Consider the following 17319-nt stretch of genomic DNA (forward strand, 5'->3'; position numbering starts at 1 on the left):
ATTAGTTTAGTCTGTTAGAGCATGAAGTTAACAACGCAAAGGACATAATTTCAATCAGTCTCCAAGCCAATACTTGATTCTCCTTTAATGTTGAAAATAGATGTATTTTCTTCTGTATCATGTTTACCTCTATATTCCCTTTGCGCAGAAGCTGATAGAATGATTAGATGAATCAATTGAATATAGGTGATGAATATTTATTTATTGCTAAACCACGTGGAAAAAACGTTACTGGTTCAAAATTCTAACACTAAGTATGGAAATCTCTTTTGTATTGCAATTTTTTTGAAGTCATATTAGTTTCTTCATGTTGATAATATGAAAGTTAATTCATATTAAACAGCTGAAATTAAGCTTTCCAAATCTCCCGGTTGAACTATCATTAGCACTGCTTCCTGTGCTGGTCCTCCAGAAGATGTGCGAATTGGCCTGTTAGCTCAGTTGGTTAGAGCGTGGTGCTAATAACGCCAAGGTCACAGGTTCGATCCCTGTACAGGCCAAGTTTAATTCTTTGAAAAAAGATGAATTTTTCTTGTGTCTCATTTTGGACTGTTTATCTTCTTGGATCAAACGCTGCTTGAAAGATTGGATGAATACATTTGATATAATTATAGAATTAATTACTATTCTTAAAGCGCCTGGAATATCTATTAATGGTTCTAAGTTCTAACGCCAAGTAACTAAATCTCTTATTTATAGCAATTTATTGAGATCATTTTTGTTTAGTCTTGTTGATAATATATAAAGATACTATGAATGTAAACAGCTGAATATAAGCTTTCCAACTATCCCGGATTAACAATCAGTAGGACTTCATCATCTGCTTCATCTTCAACAGTATGCTATATATTTAGTGAGAATATTAGTTTAGTCTGTTAGAGCATGAAGTTAAAAACGCCAAGGACATACTTTGAATCAGTCTCCACGCCAATACTTGATGCTCCTTTAATGTTGAAAATAGATGTATTTTCTACTGTATCATGTTTATCTCTATATTTCCTTTGAGGAGAAGCTGATAAAATGATTAGATGAATCAATTCAATATAGGTGATGAATATTTATTTATTGCTTAACCACATGGAAAAAACGTTAATGGTTCTAAGTTCTAACACTAAGTATGTAAATCTCTTTTGTATTGTAATTTTTTTAAGTCATATTAGTTTCTTCATGTTGATAATATATAACAATAACTTCATGGTAAACTGCTGAAATTAAGCTTTCCAAATCTCCTGGGTTAACTATCATTTGCCCTTCTTCATATGCTGGACCTCCAGGTAGTTGTGCAAAATGGCCTGTTAGCTCAGATGGTTAGAGCGTGGTGCTAATAACGCCATGGTTACAGGTTTGATCCCTGTACAGGCCAAGTTTAATTGTTTGAACAAAGATGAATTTTTCTTGTGTCTCATTTTGGACTGTTTATCTCCTTGAATCACACGCTGCTTGAAGGATTGGATGGAATCAGTAGCATTTCATCATCTGCTAATTCTTCAAAAGTATTCTATATATTTAGTGAGCCTATTAGTTTAGTCTGTTAGAGCATGAAGTTAAAAACGGAAAGGACATAATTTCAATCAATCTCCAAGCCAATACTTGATGCTCCTTTAATGTTGAAAATAGATGTATTTTAATCTGTATCATGTTTACCTCCATATTTCCTTTGCGCAGAAGCTGATAGAATGATTAGATGAATCAATTGAATATAGGTGATGAATATTTATTTATTGCTAAACCACGTGGAAAAAACGTTACTGGTTCAAAATTCTAACACTAAGTATGGAAATCTCTTTTGTATTGCAATTTTTTTGAAGTCATATTAGTTTCTTCATGTTGATAATATGAAAGTTAATTCATATTAAACAGCTGAAATTAAGCTTTCCAAACCTCCCGGTTGAACTATCATTAGCACTGCTTCCTGTGCTGGTCCTCCAGAAGATGTGCAAATTGGCCTGTTAGCTCAGTTGGTTAGAGTGTGGTGCTAATAACGCCAAGGTCACAGGTTCGATCCCTGTACAGGCCAAGTTTAATTCTTTGAAAAAAGATGAATATTTCTTGTGTCTCATTTTGGACTGTTTATCTCCTTGGATCAAACGCTGCTTGAAGGATTGGATGAATACATTTGATATATTTATAGAATTAATTACTATTCTTAAAGCGCCTGGAATATCTATTAATGGTTCTAAGTTCTAACGCCAAGTAACTAAATCTTTTATTTATTGCAATTTATTGAGATCATTTTAGTTTAGTCTTGTTGATAATATATAAAGATACTATGAATGTAAACAGCTGAACATAAGCTTTCCAACTATCCCGGATTAACAATCAGTAGGACTTCATCATCTGCTTCATCTTCAATAGTATGCTATAAATTTAGTGACTCTATTAGTTTAGTCTGTTAGAGCATGAAGTTAAAAACGCCAAGGACATACTTTCAATCAGTCTCCAAGCCAATACTTGATGCTCCTTTAATGTTGAAAATAGATGTATTTTCTACTGTATCATGTTTATCTCTATATTTCCTTTGAGGAGAAGCTGATAAAATGATTAGATGAATCAATTCAATATAGGTGATGAATATTTATTTATTGCTTAACCACATGGAAAAAACGTTAATGGTTCTAAGTTCTAACACTAAGTATGAAAATCTCTTTTGTATTGTAATTTTTTTTAAGTCATATTAGTTTCTTCATGTTGATAATATATAACAATAACTTCATGGTAAACTGCTGAAATTAAGCTTTCCAAATCTCCTGGGTTAACTATCATTTGCCCTTCTTCATTTGCTGCACCTCCAGGGAGTTGTGCAAAATGGCCTGTTAGCTCAGATGGTTAGAGCGTGGTGCTAATAACGCCAAGGTCACAGGTTCGATCCCTGTACAGGCCAAGTTCAATTGTTTGAACAAAGATTAATTTTTCTTGTGTCTCATTTTGGACTGTTTATCTCCTTGAATCACACGCTGCTTGAAGGATTGGATGGAATCAGTAGCATTTCATCATCTGCTAATTCTTCAAAAGTATTCTATATATTTAGTGAGCCTATTAGTTTAGTCTGTTAGAGCATGAAGTTAAAAACGCAAAGGACATAATTTCAATCAGTCTCCAAGCCAATACTTGATTCTCCTTTAATGTTGAAAATAGATGTATTTTCTTCTGTATCATGTTTACCTCTATATTCCCTTTGCGCAGAAGCTGATAGAATGATTAGATGAATCAATTGAATATAGGTGATGAATATTTATTTATTGCTAAACCACGTGGAAAAAACTTTACTGGTTCAAAATTCTAACACTAAGTATGGAAATCTCTTTTGTATTGCAATTTTTTTGAAGTCATATTAGTTTCTTCATGTTGATAATATGAAAGTTAATTCATATTAAACAGCTGAAATTAAGCTTTCCAAATCTCCCGGTTGAACTATCATTAGCACTGCTTCCTGTGCTGGTCCTCCAGAAGATTTGCAAATTGGGCTTTTAGCTCAGTTGGTTAGAGCGTGGTGCTAATAATGCCAAGGTCACAGGTTCGATCCCTGTACAGACCAAGTTTAATTCTTTGAAAAAAGATTAATTTTTCTTGTGTCTCATTTTGGACTGTTTATCTCCTTGGATCAAACGCTGCTTGAAGGACTGGATGAATACATTTGATATAATTATAGAATTAATTACTATTCTTAAAGCGCCTGGAATATCTATTAATGGTTCTAAGTTCTAACGCCAAGTAACTAAATCTCTTATTTATAGCAATTTATTGAGATCATTTTTGTTTAGTCTTGTTGATAATATATAAAGATACTATGAATGTAAACAGCTGAATATAAGCTTTCCAACTATCCCGGATTAACAATCAGTAGGACTTCATCATCTGCTTCATCTTCAATAGTATGCTATATATTTAGTGACTCTATTAGTTTAGTCTGTTAGAGCATGAAGTTAAAAACGACAAGGACATACTTTCAATCAGTCTCCAAGCCAATACTTGATGCTCCTTTAATGTTGAAAATAGATGTATTTTCTACTGTATCATGTTTATCTCTATATTTCCTTTGAGGAGAAGCTGATAAAATGATTAGATGAATCAATTCAATATAGGTGATGAATATTTATTTATTGCTTAACCACATGGAAAAAACGTTAATGGTTCTAAGTTCTAACACTAAGTATGAAAATCTCTTTTGTATTTTAATTTATTTTAAGTCATATTAGTTTCTTCATGTTGATAATATATAACAATAACTTCATGGTAAACTGCTGAAATTAAGCTTTCCAAATCTCCTGGGTTAACTATCATTTGCCCTTCTTCATTTGCTGGACCTCCAGATAGCTGTGCAAAAAGGCCTGTTAGCTCAGATGGTTAGAGCGTGGTGCTAATAATGCCAAGGTCACAGGTTCGATCCCTGTACAGGCCAAGTTTAATTGTTTGAAAAATGATACATTTTTCTAGTGTCTCATTTTGGACTGTTTATCTCCTTGAATCACACGCTGCTTGAAGGATTGGATGGAATCAGTAGCATTTCATCATCTGCTAATTTTTCAAAAGTATTCTATATATTTAGTGAGCCTATTAGTTTAGTCTGTTAGAGCATGAAGTTAAAAACGCAAAGGACATAATTTCAATCAGTCTCCAAGCCAATACTTGATTCTCCTTTAATGTTGAAAATAGATGTATTTTCTTCTGTATCATGTTTACCTCTATATTTCCTTTGCGCAGAAGCTGATAGAATGATTAGATGAATCAATTGAATATAGGTGATGAATATTTATTTATTGCTAAACCACGTGGAAAAAACGTTAGTGGTTCAAAATTCTAACACTAAGTATGGAAATCTCTTTTGTATTGCAATTTTTTTGAAGTCATATTAGTTTCTTCATGTTGATAATATGAAAGTTAATTCATATTAAACAGCTGAAATTAAGCTTTCCAAATCTCCCGGTTGAACTATCATTAGCACTGCTTCCTGTGCTGGTCCTCCAGAAGATGTGCAAATTGGCCTTTTAGCTCAGTTGGTTAGAGCGTGGTGCTAATAACGCCAAGGTCACAGGTTCGATCCCTGTACAGGCCAAGTTTTATTCTTTGAAAAAAGATTAATTTTTCTTGTGTCTCATTTTGGACTGTTTATCTCCTTGGATCAAACGCTGCTTGAAGGACTGGATGAATACATTTGATATAATTATAGAATTAATTACTATTCTTAAAGCGCCTGGAATATCTATTAATGGTTCTAAGTTCTAACGCCAAGTAACTAAATCTTTTATTTATTGCAATTTATTGAGATCATTTTAGTTTAGTCTTGTTGATAATATATAAAGATACTATGAATGTAAACAGCTGAACATAAGCTTTCCAACTATCCCGGATTAACAATCAGTAGGACTTCATCATCTGCTTCATCTTCAATAGTATGCTATAAATTTAGTGACTCTAATAGTTTAGTCTGTTAGAGCATGAAGTTAAAAACGCCAAGGACATACTTTCAATCAGTCTCCAAGCCAATACTTGATGCTCCTTTAATGTTGAAAATAGATGTATTTTCTACTGTATCATGTTTATCTCTATATTTCCTTTGAGGAGAAGCTGATAAAATGATTAGATGAATCAATTCAATATAGGTGATGAATATTTATTTATTGCTTAACCACATGGAAAAAACGTTAATGGTTCTAAGTTCTAACACTAAGTATGAAAATCTCTTTTGTATTGTAATTTTTTTTAAGTCATATTAGTTTCTTCATGTTGATAATATATAACAATAACTTCATGGTAAACTGCTGAAATTAAGCTTTCCAAATCTCCTGGGTTAACTATCATTTGCCCTTCTTCATTTGCTGGACCTCCAGGTAGTTATCCAAAATGGCCTGTTAGCTCAGATGGTTAGAGCGTGGTGCTAATAAAGCCAAGGTCACAGGTTCGATCCCTGTACAGACCAAGTTCAATTGTTTGAACAAAGATGAATTTTTCTTGTGTCTCATTTTGGACTGTTAATCTTCTTGAATCACACGCTGCTTGAAGGGTTGGATGGAATCAGTAGCATTTCATCATCTGCTAATTCTTCAAAAGTATTCTATATATTTAGTGAGCCTATTAGTTTAGTCTGTTAGAGCATGAAGTTAAAAACGCAAAGGACATAATTTCAACCAGTCTCCAAGCCAATATTTGAAGCTCCTTTAATTTTGAAAATAGATGTATTTTCTTCTGTATCATGTTTACCTCCATATTTCCTTTGCGCAGAAGCTGATAGAATGATTAGATGAATCAATTGAATATAGGTGATGAATATTTATTTATTGCTAAGCCACGTGGAAAAAACGTTACTGGTTCAAAATTCTAACACTAAGTATGGAAATCTCTTTTGTATTGCAATTTTTTTGAAGTCATATTATTTTCTTCATGTTGATAATATGAAAGGTAATTCATATTAAACAGCTGAAATTAATCTTTCCAAATCTCCCGGTTGAACTATCATTAGCACTGCTTCCTGTGCTGGTCCTCCAGAATATGTGCAAATTGGCCTTTTAGCTCAGTTGGTTAGAGCGTGGTGTTTACAACGCCAAGGCCACAGGTTCGATCCTTGTACAGGCCAAGTTTAATTCTTTGAAAAAAGATTAATTTTTCTTGTGTCTCATTTTGGACTGTTTATCTCCTTGGATCAAACGCTGCTTGAAGGACTGGATGAATACATTTGATATAATTATGGAATTAATTACTATTCTTAAAGCGCCTGGAATATCTATTAATGGTTCTAAGTTCTAACGCCAAGTAACTAAATCTCTTATTTATAGCAATTTATTGAGATCATTTTTGTTTAGTCTTGTTGATAATATATAAAGATACTATGAATGTAAACAGCTCAATATAAGCTTTCCAACTATCCCGGATTAACAATCAGTAGGACTTCATCATCTGCTTCATCTTCAATAGTATGCTATATATTTAGTGACTCTATTAGTTTAGTCTGTTAGAGCATGAAGTTAAAAACGACAAGGACATACTTTCAATCAGTCTCCAAGCCAATACTTGATGCTCCTTTAACGTTGAAAATAGATGTATTTTCTACTGTATCATGTTTATCTCTATATTTCCTTTGAGGAGAAGCTGATAAAATGATTAGATGAATCAATTCAATATAGGTGATGAATATTTATTTATTGCTTAACCACATGGAAAAAACGTTAATGGTTCTAAGTTCTAACACTAAGTATGTAAATCTCTTTTGTATTTTAATTTTTTTTAAGTCATATTAGTTTCTTCATGTTGATAATATATAACAATAACTTCATGGTAAACTGCTGAAATTAAGCTTTCCAAATCTCCTGGGTTACCTATCATTTGCCCTTCTTCATATGCTGGACCTCCAGGTAGTTGTGCAAAATGGCCTGTTAGCTCAGATGGTTAGAGCGTGGTGCTAATAACGCCAAGGTCACAGGTTCGATCCCTGTACAGGCCAAGTTTAATTGTTTGAACAAAGATGAATTTTTCTTGCGTCTCATTTTGGACTGTTTATCTCCTTGAATCACACGCTGCTTGAAGGATTGGATGGAATCAGTAGCATTTCATCATCTGCTAATTCTTCAAAAGTATTCTATATATTTAGTGAGCCTATTAGTTTAGTCTGTTAGAGCATGAAGTTAAAAACGCAAAGGACATAATTTCAATCAGTCTCCAAGCCAATACTTGATGCTCCTTTAATGTTGAAAATAGATGTATTTTCTTCTGTATCATGTTTACCTCCATATTTCCTTTGCGCAGAAGCTGATAGAATGATTAGATGAATCAATTGAATATAGGTGATGAATATTTATTTATTGCTAAACCACGTGGAAAAAACATTACTGGTTCAAAATTCTAACACTAAGTATGGAAATCTCTTTTGTATTGAAATTTTTTTGAAGTCATATTAGTTTCTTCATGTTGATAATATGAAAGTTAATTCATATTAAACAGCTGAAATTAAGCTTTCCAAATCTCCCGGTTGAACTATCATTAGCACTGCTTCCTGTGCTGGTCCTCCAGAAGATGTGCAAATTGGCCTGTTAGCTCAGTTGGTTAGAGCATGGTGCTAATAACGCCAAGGTCACAGGTTCGATCCCTGTACAGGCCAAGTTTAATTCTTTGAAAAAAGATGAATATTTCTTGTGTCTCATTTTGGACTGTTTATCTCCTTGGATCAAACGCTGCTTGAAGGATTGGATGAATACATTTGATATATTTATAGAATTAATTACTATTCTTAAAGCGCCTGGAATATCTATTAATGGTTCTAAGTTCTAACGCCAAGTAACTAAATCTTTTATTTATTGCAATTTATTGAGATCATTTTTGTTTAGTCTTGTTGATAATATATAAAGATACTATGAATGTAAACAGCTGAATATAAGCTTTCCAACTATCCCGGATTAACAATCAGTAGGACTTTATCATCTGCTTCATCTTCAATAGTATGCTATATATTTAGTGACTCTATTAGTTTAGTCTGTTAGAGCATGAAGTTAAAAACGCCAAGGACATACTTTCAATCAGTCTCCAAGCCAATACTTGATGCTCCTTTAATGTTGAAAATAGATGTATTTTCTACTGTATCATTTTTATCTCTATATTTCCTTTGAGGAGAAGCTGATAAAATGATTAGATGAATCAATTCAATATAGGTGATGAATATTTATTTATTGCTTAACCACATGGAAAAAACGTTAATGGTTCTAAGTTCTAACACTAAGTATGAAAATCTCTTTTGTATTGTAATTTTTTTTAAGTCATATTAGTTTCTTCATGTTGATAATATATAACAATAACTTCATGGTAAACTGCTGAAATTAAGCTTTCCAAATCTCCTGGGTTAACTATCATTTGCCCTTCTTCATTTGCTGGACCTCCAGATAGTTGTCCAAAATGGCCTGTTAGCTCAGATGGTTAGAGCGTGGTGCTAATAACGCCAATGTCACAGGTTTGATCCCTGTACAGGCCAAGTTCAATTGTTTGAACAAAGATGAATTTTTCTTGTGTCTCATTTTGGACTGTTAATCTTCTTGAATCACACGCTGCTTGAAGGATTGGATGGAATCAGTAGCATTTCATCATCTTCTAATTCTTCAAAAGTATTCTATATATTTAGTGAGCCTATTAGTTTAGTCTGTTAGAGCATGAAGTTAAAAACGCAAAGGACATGATTTCAATCAGTCTCCAAGCCAATACTTGATTCTCCTTTAATGTTGAAAATAGATGTATTTTCTTCTGTATCATGTTTACCTCTATATTTCCTTTGCGCAGAAGCTGATAGAATGATTAGATGAATCAATTGAATATAGGTGATGAATGTTTATTTATTGCTAAACCACGTGGAAAAAACGTTAGTGGTTCAAAATTCTAACACTAAGTATGGAAATCTCTTTTGTATTGCAATTTTTTTGAAGTCATATTAGTTTCTTCATGTTGATAATATGAAAGTTAATTCATATTAAACAGCTGAAATTAAGCTTTCCAAATCTCCCGGTTGAACTATCATTAGCACTGCTTCCTGTGCTGGTCCTCCAGCAGATGTGCAAATTGGCCTGTTAGCTCAGTTGGTTAGAGCGTGGTACTAATAACGCCAAGGTCACAGGTTCGATCCCTGTACAGGCCAAGTTTAATTCTTTGAAAAAAGATGAATATTTCTTGTGTCTCATTTTGGACTGTTTATCTCCTTGGATCAAACGCTGCTTGAAGGATTGGATGAATACATTTGATATATTTATAGAATTAATTACTATTCTTAAAGCGCCTGGAATAACTATTAATGGTTCTAAGTTCTAACGCCAAGTAACTAAATCTTTTATTTATTGCAATTTATTGAGATCATTTTTGTTTAGTCTTGTTGATAATATATAAAGATACTATGAATGTAAACAGCTGAATATAAGCTTTCCAACTATCCCGGATTAACAATCAGTAGGACTTCATCATCTGCTTCATCTTCAATAGTATGCTATATATTTAGTGACTCTATTAGTTTAGTCTGTTAGAGCATGAAGTTAAAAACGCCAAGGACATACTTTCAATCAGTCTCCAAGCCAATACTTGATGCTCCTTTAATGTTGAAAATAGATGTATTTTCTACTGTATCATGTTTATCTCTATATTTCCTTTGAGGAGAAGCTGATAAAATGATTAGATGAATCAATTCAATATAGGTGATGAATATTTATTTATTGCTTAACCACATGGAAAAAACGTTAATGGTTCTAAGTTCTAACACTAAGTATGAAAATCTCTTTTGTATTGTAATTTTTTTAAGTCATATTAGTTTCTTCATGTTGATAATATATAACAATAACTTCATGGTAAACTGCTGAAATGAAGCTTTCCAAATCTCCTGGGTTAACTATCATTTGCCCTTCTTCATTTGCTGGACCTCCAGGTAGTTGTGCAAAATGGCCTGTTAGCTCAGATGGTTAGAGCGTGGTGCTAATAACGCCAAGGTCATAGGTTCGATCCCTGTACAGGCCAAGTTTAATTGTTTGAACAAAGATGAATTTTTCTTGTGTCTCATTTTGGACTGTTTATCTCCTTGAATCACACACTGCTTGAAGGATTGGATGGAATCAGTAGCATTTCATCATCTGCTAATTCTTCAAAAGTATTCTATATATTTAGTGAGCCTATTAGTTTAGTCTGTTAGAGCATGAAGTTAAAAACGCAAAGGACATAATTTCAATCAGTCTCCAAGCCAATACTTGATGCTCCTTTAATGTTGAAAATAGATGTATTTTCTTCTGTATCATGTTTACCTCCATATTTCCTTTGCGCAGAAGCTGATAGAATGATTAGATGAATCAATTGAATATAGGTGATGAATATTTATTTATTGCTAAACCACGTGGAAAAAACGTTACTGGTTCAAAATTCTAACACTAAGTATGGAAATCTCTTTTGTATTGCAACTTTTTTGAAGTCATATTAGTTTCTTCATGTTGATAATATGAAAGTTAATTCATATTAAACAGCTGAAATTAAGCTTTCCAAATCTCCCGGTTGAACTATCATTAGCACTGCTTCCTGTGCTGGTCATCCAGAAGATGTGCAAATTGGCCTGTTAGCTCAGTTGGTTAGAGCCTGGTGCTAATAACGCCAAGGTCACAGGTTCGATCCCTGTACAGGCCAAGTTTAATTCTTTGAAAAAAGATGAATTTTTCTTGTGTCTCATTTTGGACTGTTTATCTCCTTGGATCAAACGCTGCTTGAAGGATTGGATGAATACATTTGATATAATTATAGAATTAATTACTATTCTTAAAGCGCCTGGAATATCTATTAATGGTTCTAAGTTCTAACGCCAAGTAACTAAATCTCTTATTTATAGCAATTTATTGAGATCATTTTTGTTTAGTCTTGTTGATAATATGTAAAGATACTATGAATGTAAACAGCTGAATATAAGCTTTCCAACTATCCCGGTTTAACAATCAGTAGGACTTCATTATCTGCTTCATCTTCAATAGTATGCTATATATTTAGTGAGACTATTAGTTTAGTCTGTTAGAGCATGAAGTTAAAAACGCCAAGGACATACTTTCAATCAGTCTCCAAGCCAATACTTGATGCTCCTTTAATGTTGAAAATAGATGTATTTTCTACTGTATCATGTTTATCTCTATATTTCCTTTGAGGAGAAGCTGATAAAATGATTAGATGAATCAATTCAATATAGGTGATGAATATTTATTTATTGCTTAACCACATGGAAAAAACGTTAATGGTTCTAAGTTCTAACACTAAGTATGAAAATCTCTTTTGTATTGTAATTTTTTTTAAGTCATATTAGTTTCTTCATGTTGATAATATATAACAATAACTTCATGGTAAACTGCTGAAATTAAGCTTTCCAAATCTCCTGGGTTAACTATCATTTGCCCTTCTTCATTTGCTGGACCTCCAGATAGTTGTGCAAAATGGCGTGTTAGCTCAGATGGTTAGAGCGTGGTGCTAATAACGCCAACGTCACAGGTTTGATCCCTGTACAGGCCAAGTTCAATTGTTTGAACAAAGATGAATTTTTCTTGTGTCTCATTTTGGACTGTTAATCTTCTTGAATCACACGCTGCTTGAAGGATTGGATGGAATCAGTAGCATTTCATCATCTGCTACTTCTTCAAAAGTATTCTATATATTTAGTGAGCCTATTAGTTTAGTCTGTTAGAGCATGAAGTTAAAAACGCAAAGGACATAATTTCAATCAGTCTCCAAGCCAATACTTGATGCTCCTTTAATGTTGAAAATAGATGTATTTTCTTCTGTATCATGTTTACCTCCATATTTCCTTTGCGCAGAAGCTGATAGAATGATTAGATGAATCAATTGAATATAGGTGATGAATATTTATTTATTGCTAAACCACGTGGAAAAAACATTACTGGTTCAAAATTCTAACACTAAGTATGGAAATCTCTTTTGTATTGCAATTTTTTTGAAGTCATATTAGTTTCTTCATGTTGATAATATGAAAGTTAATTCATATTAAACAGCTGAAATTAAGCTTTCCAAATCTCCCGGTTGAACTATCATTAGCACTGCTTCCTGTGCTGGTCCTCCAGAAGATGTGCAAATTGGCCTGTTAGCTCAGTTGGTTAGAGCGTGGTGCTAATAACGCCAAGGTCACAGGTTCGATCCCTGTACAGGCCAAGTTTAATTCTTTGAAAAAAGATGAATATTTCTTGTGTCTCATTTTGGACTGTTTATCTCCTTGGATCAAACGCTGCTTGAAGGATTGGATGAATACATTTGATATATTTATAGAATTAATTACTATTCTTAAAGCGCCTGGAATAACTATTAATGGTTCTAAGTTCTAACGCCAAGTAACTAAATCTTTTATTTATTGCAATTTATTGAGATCATTTTTGTTTAGTCTTGTTGATAATATATAAAGATACTATGAATGTAAACAGCTGAATATAAGCTTTCCAACTATCCCGGATTAACAATCAGTAGGACATCATCATCTGCTTCATCTTCAGTAGTATGCTATATATTTAGTGACTCTATTAGTTTAGTCTGTTAGAGCATGACGTTAAAAACGCCAAGGACATACTTTCAATCAGTCTCCAAGCCAATACTTGATGCTCCTTTAAATGTTGAAAATAGATGTATTTTCTACTGTATCATGTTTATCTCTATATTTCCTTTGAGGAGAAGCTGATAAAATGATTAGATGAATCAATTCAATATAGGTGATGAATATTTATTTATTGCTTAACCACATAGAAAAAACTTTAATGTTCTAAGTTCTAACACTAAGTATGAAAATCTCTTTTGTATTGTAATTTTTTTTAAGTCATATTAGTTTCTTCATGTTGATAATTTATAACAATAACTTCATGGTAAACTGCTAAAATTAAGCTTTCCAAATCTCCTGGGTTAACTATCATATGCCCTTCTTCATTTGCTGGACCTCCAGGTAGTTGTGCAAAATGGCCTGTTAGCTCAGATGGTTAGAGCGTGGTGCTAATAACACCAAGGTCACGGGTTCGATCCCTGTACAGGCCAAGTTTAATTGTTTGAAAAAAGATTAATTTTTCTAGTGTCTCATTTTGGACTGTTTATCTCCTTGAATCACACGCTGCTTGAAGGATTGGATGGAATCAGTAGCATTTCATCATCTGCTAATTCTTCAAAAATATTCTATATATTTAGTGAGCCTATTAGTTTAGTCTGTTAGAGCATGAAGTTAAAAACGCAAAGGACATAATTTCAATCAGTCTCCAAGCCAATACTTGATTCTCCTTTAATGTTGAAAATAGATGTATTTTCTTCTGTATCATGTTTACCTCTATATTTCCTTTGCGCAGAAGCTGATAGAATGATTAGATGAATCAATTGAATATAGGTGATGAATATTTATTTATTGCTAAACCACGTGGAAAAAACGTTAGTGGTTCAAAATTCTAACACTAAGTATGGAAATCTCTTTTGTATTGCAATTTTTTTGAAGTCATATTAGTTTCTTCATGTTGATAATATGAAAGTTAATTCATATTAAACAGCTGAAATTAAGCTTTCCAAATCTCCCGGTTGAACTATCATTAGCACTGCTTCCTGTGCTGGTCCTCCAGCAGATGTGCAAATTGGCCTGTTAGCTCAGTTGGTTAGAGCGTGGTACTAATAACGCCAAGGTCACAGGTACGATCCCTGTACAGGCCAAGTTTAATTCTTTGAAAAAAGATGAATATTTCTTGTGTCTCATTTTGGACTGTTTATCTCCTTGGATCAAACGCTGCTTGAAGGATTGGATGAATACATTTGATATATTTATAGAATTAATTACTATTCTTAAAGCGCCTGGAATAACTATTAATGGTTCTAAGTTCTAACGCCAAGTAACTAAATCTTTTATTTATTGCAATTTATTGAGATCATTTTTGTTTAGTCTTGTTGATAATATATAAAGATACTATGAATGTAAACAGCTGAATATAAGCTTTCCAACTATCCCGGATTAACAATCAGTAGGACTTCATCATCTGCTTCATCTTCAATAGTATGCTATATATTTAGTGACTCTATTAGTTTAGTCTGTTAGAGCATGAAGTTAAAAACGCCAAGGACATACTTTCAATCAGTCTCCAAGCCAATACTTGATGCTCCTTTAATGTTGAAAATAGATGTATTTTCTACTGTATCATGTTTATCTCTATATTTCCTTTGAGGAGAAGCTGATAAAATGATTAGATGAATCAATTCAATATAGGTGATGAATATTTATTTATTGCTTAACCACATGGAAAAAACGTTAATGGTTCTAAGTTCTAACACTAAGTATGAAAATCTCTTTTGTATTGTAATTTTTTTTAAGTCATATTAGTTTCTTCATGTTGATAATATATAACAATAACTTCATGGTAAACTGCTGAAATGAAGCTTTCCAAATCTCCTGGGTTAACTATCATTTGCCCTTCTTCATTTGCTGGACCTCCAGGTAGTTGTGCAAAATGGCCTGTTAGCTCAGATGGTTAGAGCGTGGTGCTAATAACGCCAAGGTCACAGGTTCGATCCCTGTACAGGCCAAGTTTAATTGTTTGAACAAAGATGAATTTTTCTTGTGTCTCATTTTGGACTGTTTATCTCCTTGAATCACACGCTGCTTGAAGGATTGGATGGAATCAGTAGCATATCATCATCTGCTAATTCTTCAAAAGTATTCTATATATTTAGTGAGCCTATTAGTTTAGTCTGTTAGAGCATGAAGTTAAAAACGCAAAGGACATAATTTCAATCAGTCTCCAAGCCAATACTTGATGCTCCTTTAATGTTGAAAATAGATGTATTTTCTTCTGTATCATGTTTACCTCCATATTTCCTTTGCGCAGAAGCTGATAGAATGATTAGATGAATCAATTGAATATAGGTGATGAATATTTATTTATTGCTAAACCACGTGGAAAAAACGTTACTGGTTCAAAATTCTAACACTAAGTATGGAAATCTCTTTTGTATTGCAATTTTTTTGAAGTCATATTAGTTTCTTCATGTTGATAATATGAAAGTTAATTCATATTAAACAGCTGAAATTAAGCTTTCCAAATCTCCCGGTTGAACTATCATTAGCACTGCTTCCTGTGCTGGTCCTCCAGAAGATGTGCAAATTGGCCTGTTAGCTCAGTTGGTTAGAGCGTGGTGCTAATAACGCCAAGGTCACAGGTTCGATCCCTGTACAGGCCAAGTTTAATTCTTTGAAAAAAGATGAATATTTCTTGTGTCTCATTTTGGACTGTTTATCTCCTTGGATCAAACGCTGCTTGAAGGATTGGATGAATACATTTGATATATTTATAGAATTAATTACTATTCTTAAAGCGCCTGGAATATCTATTAATGGTTCTAAGTTCTAACGCCAAGTAACTAAATCTTTTATTTATTGCAATTTATTGAGATCATTTTTGTTTAGTCTTGTTGATAATATATAAAGATACTATGAATGTAAACAGCTGAATATAAGCTTTCCAACTATCCCGGATTAACAATCAGTAGGACTTCATCATCTGCTTCATCTTCAGTAGTATGCTATATATTTAGTGACTCTATTAGTTTAGTCTGTTAGAGCATGACGTTAAAAACGCCAAGGACATACTTTCAATCAGTCTCCAAGCCAATACTTGATGCTCCTTTAAATGTTGAAAATAGATGTATTTTCTACTGTATCATGTTTATCTCTATATTTCCTTTGAGGAGAAGCTGATAAAATGATTAGATGAATCAATTCAATATAGGTGATGAAAATTTATTTATTGCTTAACCACATGGAAAAAACTTTACTGTTCTAAGTTCTAACACTAAGTATGAAAATCTCTTTTGTATTGTAATTTTTTTTAAGTCATATTAGTTTCTTCATGTTGATAATTTATAACAATAACTTCATGGTAAACTGCTAAAATTAAGCTTTCCAAATCTCCTGGGTTAACTATCATTTGCCCTTCTTCATTTGCTGGACCTCCAGGTAGTTGTGCAAAATGGCCTGTTAGCTCAGATGGTTAGAGCGTGGTGCTAATAACACCAAGGTCACGGGTTCGATCCCTGTACAGGCCAAGTTTAATTGTTTGAAAAAAGATTAATTTTTCTAGTGTCTCATTTTGGACTGTTTATCTCCTTGAATCACACGCTGCTTGAAGGATTGGATGGAATCAGTAGCATTTCATCATCTGCTAATTCTTCAAAAATATTCTATATATTTAGTGAGCCTATTAGTTTAGTCTGTTAGAGCATGTAGTTAAAAACGCAAAGGACATAATTTCAATCAGTCTCCAAGCCAATACTTGATTCTCCTTTAATGTTGAAAATAGATGTATTTTCTTCTGTATCATGTTTACCTCTATATTTCCTTTGCGCAGAAGCTGATAGAATGATTAGATGAATCAATTGAATATAGGTGATGAATATTTATTTATTGCTAAACCACGTGGAAAAAACGTTAGTGGTTCAAAATTCTAACACTAAGTATGGAAATCTCTTTTGTATTGCAATTTTTTTGAAGTCATATTAGTTTCTTCATGTTGATAATATGAAAGTTAATTCATATTAAACAGCTGAAATTAAGCTTTCCAAATCTCCCGGTTGAACTATCATTAGCACTGCTTCCTGTGCTGGTCCTCCAGCAGATGTGCAAATTGGCCTGTTAGCTCAGTTGGTTAGAGCGTGGTACTAATAACGCCAAGGTCACAGGTTCGATCCCTGTACAGGCCAAGTTTAATTCTTTGAAAAAAGATGAATATTTCTTGTGTCTCATTTTGGACTGTTTATCTCCTTGGATCAAACGCTGCTTGAAGGATTGGATGAATACATTTGATATATTTATAGAATTAATTA

At 33.0% G+C, this 17319-nt stretch overlaps 13 non-coding genes across 13 annotated transcripts; all 13 read left to right on the forward strand.

Annotated features, from left to right (window-relative positions):
• The first annotated feature begins 426 nt into the window (after nucleotides 1–426).
• Nucleotides 427–500, forward strand: TRNAI-AAU (transfer RNA isoleucine (anticodon AAU)). The gene has a single exon. It is a non-coding gene; the product is annotated as a tRNA-Ile (tRNA).
• A 1443-nt stretch (nucleotides 501–1943) lies between these two features.
• Nucleotides 1944–2017, forward strand: TRNAI-AAU (transfer RNA isoleucine (anticodon AAU)). Its single transcript has one exon. It is a non-coding gene; the product is annotated as a tRNA-Ile (tRNA).
• A 790-nt stretch (nucleotides 2018–2807) lies between these two features.
• TRNAI-AAU (transfer RNA isoleucine (anticodon AAU)) lies at nucleotides 2808–2881 on the forward strand. Its single transcript has one exon. It is a non-coding gene; the product is annotated as a tRNA-Ile (tRNA).
• A 3616-nt stretch (nucleotides 2882–6497) lies between these two features.
• Nucleotides 6498–6571, forward strand: TRNAV-UAC (transfer RNA valine (anticodon UAC)). The gene has a single exon. It is a non-coding gene; the product is annotated as a tRNA-Val (tRNA).
• Nucleotides 6572–7361: 790 nt separating this feature from the next.
• TRNAI-AAU (transfer RNA isoleucine (anticodon AAU)) lies at nucleotides 7362–7435 on the forward strand. The gene has a single exon. It is a non-coding gene; the product is annotated as a tRNA-Ile (tRNA).
• Nucleotides 7436–8015: 580 nt separating this feature from the next.
• Nucleotides 8016–8089, forward strand: TRNAI-AAU (transfer RNA isoleucine (anticodon AAU)). Its single transcript has one exon. It is a non-coding gene; the product is annotated as a tRNA-Ile (tRNA).
• Nucleotides 8090–9533: 1444 nt separating this feature from the next.
• Nucleotides 9534–9607, forward strand: TRNAI-AAU (transfer RNA isoleucine (anticodon AAU)). Its single transcript has one exon. It is a non-coding gene; the product is annotated as a tRNA-Ile (tRNA).
• A 789-nt stretch (nucleotides 9608–10396) lies between these two features.
• On the forward strand, nucleotides 10397–10470 carry TRNAI-AAU (transfer RNA isoleucine (anticodon AAU)). Its single transcript has one exon. It is a non-coding gene; the product is annotated as a tRNA-Ile (tRNA).
• Nucleotides 10471–11050: 580 nt separating this feature from the next.
• Nucleotides 11051–11124, forward strand: TRNAI-AAU (transfer RNA isoleucine (anticodon AAU)). The gene has a single exon. It is a non-coding gene; the product is annotated as a tRNA-Ile (tRNA).
• Nucleotides 11125–12568: 1444 nt separating this feature from the next.
• Nucleotides 12569–12642, forward strand: TRNAI-AAU (transfer RNA isoleucine (anticodon AAU)). The gene has a single exon. It is a non-coding gene; the product is annotated as a tRNA-Ile (tRNA).
• Nucleotides 12643–14950: 2308 nt separating this feature from the next.
• On the forward strand, nucleotides 14951–15024 carry TRNAI-AAU (transfer RNA isoleucine (anticodon AAU)). The gene has a single exon. It is a non-coding gene; the product is annotated as a tRNA-Ile (tRNA).
• A 580-nt stretch (nucleotides 15025–15604) lies between these two features.
• Nucleotides 15605–15678, forward strand: TRNAI-AAU (transfer RNA isoleucine (anticodon AAU)). The gene has a single exon. It is a non-coding gene; the product is annotated as a tRNA-Ile (tRNA).
• A 1444-nt stretch (nucleotides 15679–17122) lies between these two features.
• On the forward strand, nucleotides 17123–17196 carry TRNAI-AAU (transfer RNA isoleucine (anticodon AAU)). The gene has a single exon. It is a non-coding gene; the product is annotated as a tRNA-Ile (tRNA).
• Nucleotides 17197–17319: the final 123 nt, after the last annotated feature.

The sequence above is a fragment of the Lissotriton helveticus genome, chromosome 4_1, assembly GCF_964261635.1.
Source record: "Lissotriton helveticus chromosome 4_1, aLisHel1.1, whole genome shotgun sequence".
NCBI lineage: Eukaryota > Metazoa > Chordata > Amphibia > Caudata > Salamandridae > Lissotriton > Lissotriton helveticus.